Source organism: Pleurodeles waltl, chromosome 4_1 (genome assembly GCF_031143425.1).
Source record: "Pleurodeles waltl isolate 20211129_DDA chromosome 4_1, aPleWal1.hap1.20221129, whole genome shotgun sequence".
Taxonomy (NCBI): Eukaryota; Metazoa; Chordata; class Amphibia; order Caudata; family Salamandridae; genus Pleurodeles; species Pleurodeles waltl.
In genome coordinates, this window is record NC_090442.1 from 82933089 (window position 1) to 82942778 (window position 9690).

A 9690-nucleotide genomic window follows, 5' to 3' on the forward strand; every position below is an offset into this window, starting at 1 on the left:
CTGACTATACTATAACACTCATATGTCTACACACTTATTAATGTAAATATCAGTTCTTTAAACATGTTAGTTCAAGATTTACACAATTTCCCCATACTATGGTGGTCATTACAACCCTGGTGGTCGGTGTTAAAGCGGCAGTAAAACCGCCAACAGGCCGGCGGAAAATAAAATGGAATTACGACCGTGGCGGAAACTGACAACATAGACAGCCACTTTAACACTCCGACCGCCAAGGCGGTACAAACAAACACTGCAGCGGTAACCGCCAACAGACAGGCGGAAGACAATGTACCGTCCACGGAATCACAACAGGCCAATCCGCCACCTTTTCCGGGCGGATTTACTGCGAACAAAAACACGGAGGAAACAGGACTTGGAAGGGGGAACGCTCACCACTACGCATCCCATGAGGAACCAGGACGCCATGGAACTGGAACTTCAGATTCTTCCAGCCTTTATCTTCCTGCTCCTCTACCAGGAGCACGAATGCCGGCGGAGAAGACCACGGTGAGTACTGCACCTACGACACAGGGGAGGGAAAAAACAGTGACACACACATGCAACATGCAATACTCCCACCCCCACCCTCACCAACGACAACACACACACTAATACATCATGATACATCACAGTTACATCCCCCAAACCTCCCTGGAAGAATGCAAGGACAAAAGGAAATGAGTCGAATGATTGTAATATATTCGAAGACAGTAATCAAAAATATGTACATATATTAGGATATTCACACTATAAACAAATATATGCACCAAGAATCCAAGTCCAAGGCATTCCACTATCATAGTCCGTGGAGCACTGGGCCCAAAAGGCATGGGTAAGGCCCACACTCAATACCCGAACAAGACGGAGAGAACATTGCTGGGGCATCAGATAGAAAGAAAACAGACACCTCAGGGGGAACGGAAGGGGGGGCACCTCAGCCAGATGAGTGCACAACACCAGATCCACGAGGGGGCTCCATGCCCACTGTTCAATCCTGGGGAGTGCAAAGCCACAGTCTCTCAAGTCTCTACAGTAGGTGGTTTGCTCACTTGTCAATCCTTGGGAGTGCAAAGCCACAGTCTCACAAGTCTCTACAGTTGGTGGTTTGCCCACTGCTCAAACCTGGGGAGTGCAAAGCCACAGTCTCTCAAGTGGATAACATTCTCCACTGGTTTCTGGAGGGGGCTTTGTGCCCAGAGTGCTTCATCCTGCCAAGGACAGAGGTAGTGGATGTGATACTCCACTGGTTCTGGAGGGGCCTTTGTGCCCAGAGTGCTTCATCCTGCCCGTGGCGGCCTCAGTAGCGTCGGAATCATTGGCGCTCACTGGCCTGCAGTGCTGCTCGCGGTGGTGTCCTGGGCAGTGCTGCTGCTTGCAGCGCTGTCCTGGGCAGCGGGGCTGGTGGCGGCAGTGTCCTGGGTAGCGATGCTGCTCGCGGCGGTGTCCTGGGCAGCGGGGATGCTGGCGGCGGTGTCCTGGGCAGCGGTGCTGTTCGCGGCGGTGTCCTGGGCAGCGGGGCTGGTGGTGGTCTTGCCGCCGTGCAGATCTTCCCAGACTTGCCGGTTTTACTGTGCCCCTTCCCCCACCTTGGATGGTGGTGCAGCTGTCTCCACACCCCTAACTGTACCTCTGGGAGCGGCTTTGGTGGATGATTTCTTTCCCCTCTCCTGCCGGGCACTGGCCAACTTTTTATGCTTTAGAGGTGGGGGACTGTCCGTGCTCTGGCTCCTTGACACACTGGCTGCCCTGCTGCCTGTCGCACTCCAGAAGCCGGTTACTACTGGCACCACTGGTCCCGCAGATGTTGTGGCTGAGGTGCTGGGTTGGGACCTGGAGAGTCGGGCCCTAGGAGACTGAAGGGGTGGGAGAGGTGAGGGAAAGAGGTCAAAGTTGGACAGGAAAGGTTTCTTAGGAACACTGGGGTGGGTAGATGGTGGGGGTTTGGGAGTGGAGGAAGAGGTAGTGGTTGTAGGAGGTGTACATTTGGTGACTTTGGATGAAGGTTCATGGGCTGGAGGCTGTCATGAGGTGGATGGCTGTTGGGTGGGTGTGGGGCTGCATTTATGTACCTTGGGAGGTGGCCTCACTGTAACACTGGGAGAGGACCCAGGGGACGTGTGAATGGTAGTGGGGGTGGTGACTGCAAGTGAGCGGGGTGTGGTGGTGGGTGTGCTGGGGATGGATGTAGTGGCTGAGGATGTAGTGCATGCAGGTGTGAGTGGAGACGAGACAGGGAAGGAGGAGGGAGATGAGGAGGAGGGGGACACAGTGGAGGCAGTGGATGTTGGTGTGTCTGCATATGTGTGATGCTTGCGTGAGTGCCTGTGGGATGTGTGGTGCTTATGTTTGCCAGAGCTTCCCTTGTGTGTTGAGGTGTGTGCATGCTGGTCTGATGGTGTGCTTGGGAGAGGCTGAGGTACAGGGGTTTGGGTCTGGGTGGAGGAAGTTGGAGGGGGGAGGCTAGAGACAGGGACAATGGCTGCCATCAGTGCTGAGACCAGAGTCTGAAAAGCTTGCTGATGGGCTGCCTGACCAGAGTGAATGCCCTCCAGGTATGCATTGGTTTGTTGCAGCTGCCTCTCTGCACCCTGGATGGCATTCAAAATTGTAGACTGCCCAACAGTGAAGGACCTGAGGAGGTCAATGGCCTCGTCACTGATGGCAGCAGGGGTGACAAGGGCAGGGGCTGAGGTGCCTGGGACGAAGGAGAAGCCCACCCTCCTGGGTGATCGGGCATGGGTCACACGCTGAGGGGCTGGTAGGAGGGCGGTGCTGGTAGGAGGGGTGGCGGCTGTACCTGTAGATGCAGGGGCACAGATGGGCCCACCACCGCAAGGGAGCTCCCATCAGAGGAGGAGTCCATATCGCTGATGTCAGCTCCTGTCCCCGCCGTGGAGCTCCCCTTGCCTTTCGTCCCACTGGTAAATTCAGACTCCGTAGTGTCGCCATCCCTGTGGGATGCAGCTCCCTCCTGCTCTGGTGCCACTGCTCCTCCGCCTGATGATGCTAATGCACACAAAAACAGGGAGACCACAAAAAGGGGGGGGAGACAGGAAAAAAGACATGTTGAGTGCATGCAATACCGCTACCGTTGGCGGACACTACAGACACAGAAGCCCCCTGTACTATGCCGCGCACTTGGAGTTCCCTATTCAATCACAAGGACATGGGTTACAAGGCTATGCCCGATTGCTGCACACATGGATGTCACAGGAGCCTGACTAGGTGTAGTTGGCACTGTACACAGGTGGGGTGGGGTGCCACATGGCCGGCCTTGAGAAGGGTCCTTGCCTACTAATCTCGCTCTGGCCTAGGGGAACCCACAGCCCACCTCCCCCACCCAGACACCTCCAATGCACGCTGAATCAGCAGAATGAGAGTGTACTCACCCCTTGTGGCTGCTGTGATGCCCTCAAGTGCCCATCCAACTCTGGGTACGCCACAGCCAGGATTCTGAACATCAGGGGGGTCATGGTGTGACGGGCACCCCTCCCACATTGGGAGGCCATCCCCAGCTGGGCCTCCGCCGTCTTATTGCTCCAGCGGCGAATGTCCTCCCATCTTTTCCAGCAGTGGGTGCTCCGTCTGTGGTAGAACCCCAGGGTCCGGACTTCCTTGGCGATGGCACGCCAAAGGTCCTTTTTCTGGTGGGTGCTGATCTACAGGAATAGTACAAGGGAAAAAGAGAAGTTACCGTCTGCACCGTCACAGTCATTGGACATTCACTCACTGTCGTTTCATGCACGCCTCATTCTCACCCCCCCCATCTTTAATCCACACCACTCCACACAGGCATTGCCCATACAGCATGCTCACAGTGTACTTACCTGTTTGTCTGGAGGACCGTAGAGTATAGTGTACTGGGGGAGGACCCCATCCACTAGTTTCTCCAACTCCTCTGTGCTGAAGGCAGGGGCCCTTTCCCCAGACACACGAGCCATTGTCTCTTCCAGACTGAGGTCACAGCAGCACTTGCAGTGTAGGTCCTCTCCTGTCGAAGATCAGGTATCACGTGAATGAACAGAGATAAAATGGTGGTGACGTCCATGGTGATGCGTACCGTCTCCGCCGGCGTACATCGTCATTGGCTCCTTTACGCAATGGTGTACAATGCCAGTGCAGTTACCTCATATCCCCTTGTCCCACTTTACAGGTCAGGCAGCCGCCATTTCATGGGCCCACATGCCATTATTTTGGACTGCGTCACACATCTCTTGGCCTTGCCTAAACACTCATACAGGCATATGTCAATTTGCTAATTTTTCAGAGTAAGCTGTGTTTACATACCTCAGAGTTGGTTGACTCTCTGCTCGCTGTTCTCCTCCATAGTCACTGTCTGCTGGGGCATGTGAGGAGATGGTGGCATCCTCCGGTGTACAGACCGCTGTTGGACCTGTCGACAATGGAGGAGCGACATGTGATCATCACCTACAGACTTGATCGTGCCACAATCCAGGAACTGTGTGCCCAGTTGGAGCCAGACCTGATGTCAGCTATCCACCATCCCACAGGAATCCCCCATCAAGTGCAGGTGCTGGCAGTACTCCATTTCCTAGCAAGTGGGTCATTTCAAACTACAGTGGCCATAGCATCAGGGATGTCCCAGCCTATGTTTTCCAATATGTTGTCCAGAGTGTTGTCTGCCCTGCTGAAACACATGCGGAGCTACATCGTTTTCCCTCAGGTGGAGGATTTGCCTACAGTGAAAGGTGATTTCTATGCCCTGGGACATATCCCCAACATCATAGGTGCCATTGATGGGACACATGTGGCCTTGGTCCCCCCCCTGCAGGAGTGAACAGGTGTACAGAAACCGGAAGAGTTACCATTCGATTAATGTGCAGATGGTGTGTTTGGCAGACCAGTACATCTCCCATGTGAATGCCAAATTCCCTGGCTCAGTGCATGACGCTTACATTTTGAGAAATAGCAGCCTCCTTTATGTGATGGGGCAACTCCAGAGGCACCGTGTGGGGCTATTAGGTGAGGACATGGACCCAATACATGTTGAATAGTTGTCTGGGTCTGGGGATGTCCCTATGAGTTAGTGTGTTTCTCACAGTTGTCCCTCGCCATTTGCTGGTGACTCTGGTTACCCCCAACCTGTCATGGCTACTGACCCCAGTTAGGAATCCGAGGACAAGGGCAGAGGAACCCTACAATGAGGCCCATGGGCGAACTAGGAGGGTTATAGAGAGGACCTTCGGCCTCCTGAAGGCCAGGTTCCAGTGCCTCCATGACAGGTGGTTCCCTATCCTACTCACCGAAGAAGGTGTGCCAGATCACCGTGGCCTGCTATATGCTTCACAACTTGGCTTTGCGACGACAGGTGCCTTTTCTGCAAGAGGATGGTCCAGATGGAGGTGTTGTGGCAGCTGTGGAGCCTGTGGACAGTGAAGACGAGGAAGCAGAAGAATAGGACATAGACAACAGGAACACAGTGATCCTGCAATACTTCCAGTGAGACACAGGTAAGAAGACAACACTGCCTGCCACATCTGATTTAATTCTACTACCTCTCATCTGTCTGTCGTTTTCACCCAGTGTATGGTCACTGAGTTGTCACTTTCCCTTACAATTTCACAGATGTGGGTCCCACTGTGTGACATCTGCTTTGTTTCCGCATGGACTAGAGCTGTGTGACATAGGTATGTTGACATTACATTTGATATAGCTTTTTGCCACTGTTATTGCAAATACACATTTTCGAAAGCACAGACTGACTCCAGATTGTTTTTTGATTTAAGGGTGTTTATTTAAGTGCTTAATAGTGGAGGGGGTTGCAAAATGGTCTGGGGTGATAGTGGAGGAATGTCCATGGCAGAGTCCAGTCTATTAGTCTCACAGGGGCATAGGAAGTGGAGCTGGGGCAGGTTAAGTATGGACAGGGTGACAAAGTGGGACAGAAGGATGACAATCAGGGTGGTCTCATTTCCTGGCGGGGGTCTTGGCATTGTTCTCTGTCTTTGTCCTGGATCTCATGGACTGTTTGAGGGGTGGTTCTCCATCTGCAGGGGGTGGGGTACTGGTATGGTGGTCCTGTGGCGGTGCCTCCTGTCCACTAGCGCTGGAGGAGGTGGTGGGCAGTTCATCGTCCAGGCTAGTGTCAGGGACCCCTTGTTGTGCCACAGTGTCCCTCCTGGTGTTCACGAGTTCTTTCAGCACCCCTACAATGGTGCCTAGGGTGGAATTGATGGATTTCAGTTCCTCCCTGAAGCCCAAATACTGTTCGTCCTGCAGCCGCTGGGTCTCCTGAAAATTGGCCAGTGCCATTGCCATTGTCTCCTGGGAATGGTGGTAGGCTCCCATGATGTTGGAGAGGGCCTCATGGAGAGTGGGTTCCCTGGGCCTGTCCTCCCCCTGTGGCACAGCAGCCCTCCCAGTTCCCCTGTGTTCCTGGGCCTCTGTCCCCTGAACTGTGTGCCCACTACCACTGCCCCCAGGTCCCTGGTGTTGTTGGGGTGGTGGGTTAGCCTGGGTTCCTTGTAGTGGTGGACACACTGCTAATTGACGTGTCCTGGGGACAGAGGTATGAGCCTGCTGGGTGGGTGCTGTGCTGGTGGTTCCAGAGGGGGCAAGCACTGTAGTGGCCTGTGCCAGTGTGAGGGGAACCGACAGTCCTGAGGTCCTACGGGGAAGTGTACATTCCATTGCAGCAAGGCACTAACTCGCGGTACAGAGGACTGGCGGTGGACCCCCACCTACTCCCCCACAACTAACAGCATGGGAGGAGCAAGTCTTGGCACTCATGCATCCTGAGGGCCTGGCTGGAGTAGGAGGAGGACTGGACTCTGGTAAGTCAACTCTTTACTACTATCACCCCCTATCGTGCATGCCATCACATACCCTTGCCCTCACCCACACCCTCACTCCCATCACTCCACCACCTCCCACACACCCCACCATCACATCTCACTCATCCCAATACAAATCCCTGCATGCCATACAAATGCATGGACACCACTCACAGCCCTGCATGAACACCTATCACGAAAGCATGCACACTATAGAGAATCAGCTAGCCTACCACACACCAACTTATACAAGCGAAAGCTGCCAGGGCAAACACAACCAAAGAGGGCAAGCCAGGGATGAACAATATGTCAGACACAGAAACAATAGCACATCATTTACATCCCCCCAGGTACCCCAGCCAATGTCAGCGGAGAGGAGGTGCCAGCAATATCCAGTCCCCCAACTGAAGAGGCCCATAGTAATGACAGCAGCTCTGGTCTTCAGGATCTTGATGACCAACCTAGCCCATCAGGGACTTCTGGACAGTCGGTTATCCAGGCCCAGTCGCATACCACCACAGAGCCTCCCCCATCTGGAAACACCACCACAGCACCCACCCAGCGTACCCACACCTCTGTCCCAAGGACACGTCAATCAGCAGTGTGCCCACCTCTACAGGGACCCCAGGGCACACCTCATACCCAAAACAATCAGGGCCCTGGGGTCAGTGGCAGTGGGCACACGGATCAGGGGACAGAGGCACAGGCCAACAGGGAAACTGGGAGGACTACTGTGCGCCAGACATGCCCAAGGAACTGACTCTCCAGGAGTCACTTGCAGAGATCCTTGGAACATATAAACATTCCCAGGATACGATGGGCCAGATCCTGGACAATGTGCAGGAGAACAGGTGGCTGCAGGAGGGACAGTACCAGGGGATCAGGGAGGACTTGCAGGCCATCAACACCACCCTGTACTCCATAGCAGGGGTGCTGGCAGACATGGCCAACAATATGAGGGAGGCGGTCTCACACTAGCGGGACCCTGCACTAGCCAGACATCTGAACTGCCTTCTACCTCCGCTGCCGTTAGTGGATGGGAAACCCCGCCACAGGACCAACAGGCCACTAGCACCCCTCCCCCTGCAGAAGGAGAACCACCCCGCAAACATTCCCTGCGAGCCAGACAGAAGCCAGAGACTATTGACAAGACCCCCGCGAGGAAATGAGAGTCTCCTGACTGTCACCCTTGTGTCCCACTCATTCACCTTGCCCACCTTTAACTGCCATTGGTCCCCTTCCTATGTCACCTTGGACAATGCACCTGTGCTACAGACTACAACAATACCCTGGAATTTCCTCCATCATCAACCCATCCCATTGCACGTGCCCCCTCAATATCTTAGCACTTCAATAAACACCCTTGTAAAAAATAGAAGTATGGAGTATGAAACATTTTTTAAGTATGTATTTGTTTAACCAGGTTAAAACATTGCAATTCAACAGTACAGTAAATGAGCCTATATGAATGACCTGTAGCTGGCTGCAGTGTTCCCACCAGGAGCTATTGTGAGGCACCAACATCTGTAAAATGAATTGCCAAAGGTTACAGTAAGTGGGCATAAAAGTGGGAAATAACAGCATGCCTGTGCCAAAACAATTCACAATAATGACAATGAAATGTGAAGTGACACTGTCTTACCTGTGTGTCATTGGAAGTAATGTCTGATCACTGCTGTTCTGTTGTCCTCATCCTCTGCCTCCTCATCCTCACTGTCCACAGGGTCCACTGCTGCCACACGGGCATCTCCAGCCTCCTCCTCCTGCAGAAAAGGCACATGGCGTCTCAGGGCAAGGTTGTGCAACATGCAGCATGCCACTATCATCTGGCAGACCTTCTTACCTTCTTAGGTGAGTAGTACAGGGATCCACCAGTTAGATGGAGGCCCCTGAACCTGGCTTTCAGGAGGCCAAAGGTTCTTTCAATAATCCGTCTGGTTCGCCCATGTGCCTCATTGTAACGTTCTTCTGTCCTTGTCCTGGCATTCCTCACAGGGGTAGCCAAGATAGGTTGGGGTAACCAAAGACACCTGCAAATATTGAGGGACAACATTTAGCCACACACTATCCGATATGGCCCACACCATACCCATACACCAACATCTACTGGGTGGTTACTGGGGCTCACCTATTAGCCACACACTGTGCCTCTGCAGTTGGGCCATCACATTTGGGATGCTGCTATTCCTCAGGACAAAGGCATCATGCAGCGACCCAGGATACTTAGCATTGACGTGGGAGATGTACTGGTCCCCCAAGCACACCATCTGTAAATTCATTGAGTGGAAACTCTTACGATTTCTGAACACCTTTGACGGGGGGACAAATGCAATATGTGTTCCATCAATCGCCCCAATTATGTTGGGGCTATGTCCCATTGCATAGAAGTCGGCCTTCACTGTAGCCAAATTGTCCACCTGGGGAAATACAATGTAGCTGCACATGTGTTTAATCAGGGCAGACAACACTCTTGTCAGCACTATTGAGAACATTGTCTGTGACATTCCTGCAGCCAAGCCCACTGTCACTTGGAAAGAACCAGTTGCCAAGAAATGGAGCACTGATAGAACTTGCACAAGAGGAGGGATCCCAGTGGGGTGACAGATAGCAGATATCAGGTCAGGCTCCAATTGGGCACACAGCTCTGTGATTGTGGCCCTGTCCAATCTATATGTGAGGATAATGTGCCTGTCCTCTATTGCTGGCAAGTCCACCAGGGGTCTGTACACTGGGGTATGTCTCCACCTCCTATTCAACCGCAACAGTAGCAATCTATCGGGCAAAAGAGTGAGGAGGCGGTCACAAACTGAACAATGGGGAAACAACAGTATAATGCATGCTGTTAACTTGTAATGGGTCAGTGAGAATTGTCCTGTATGCCCAAATTTAAACA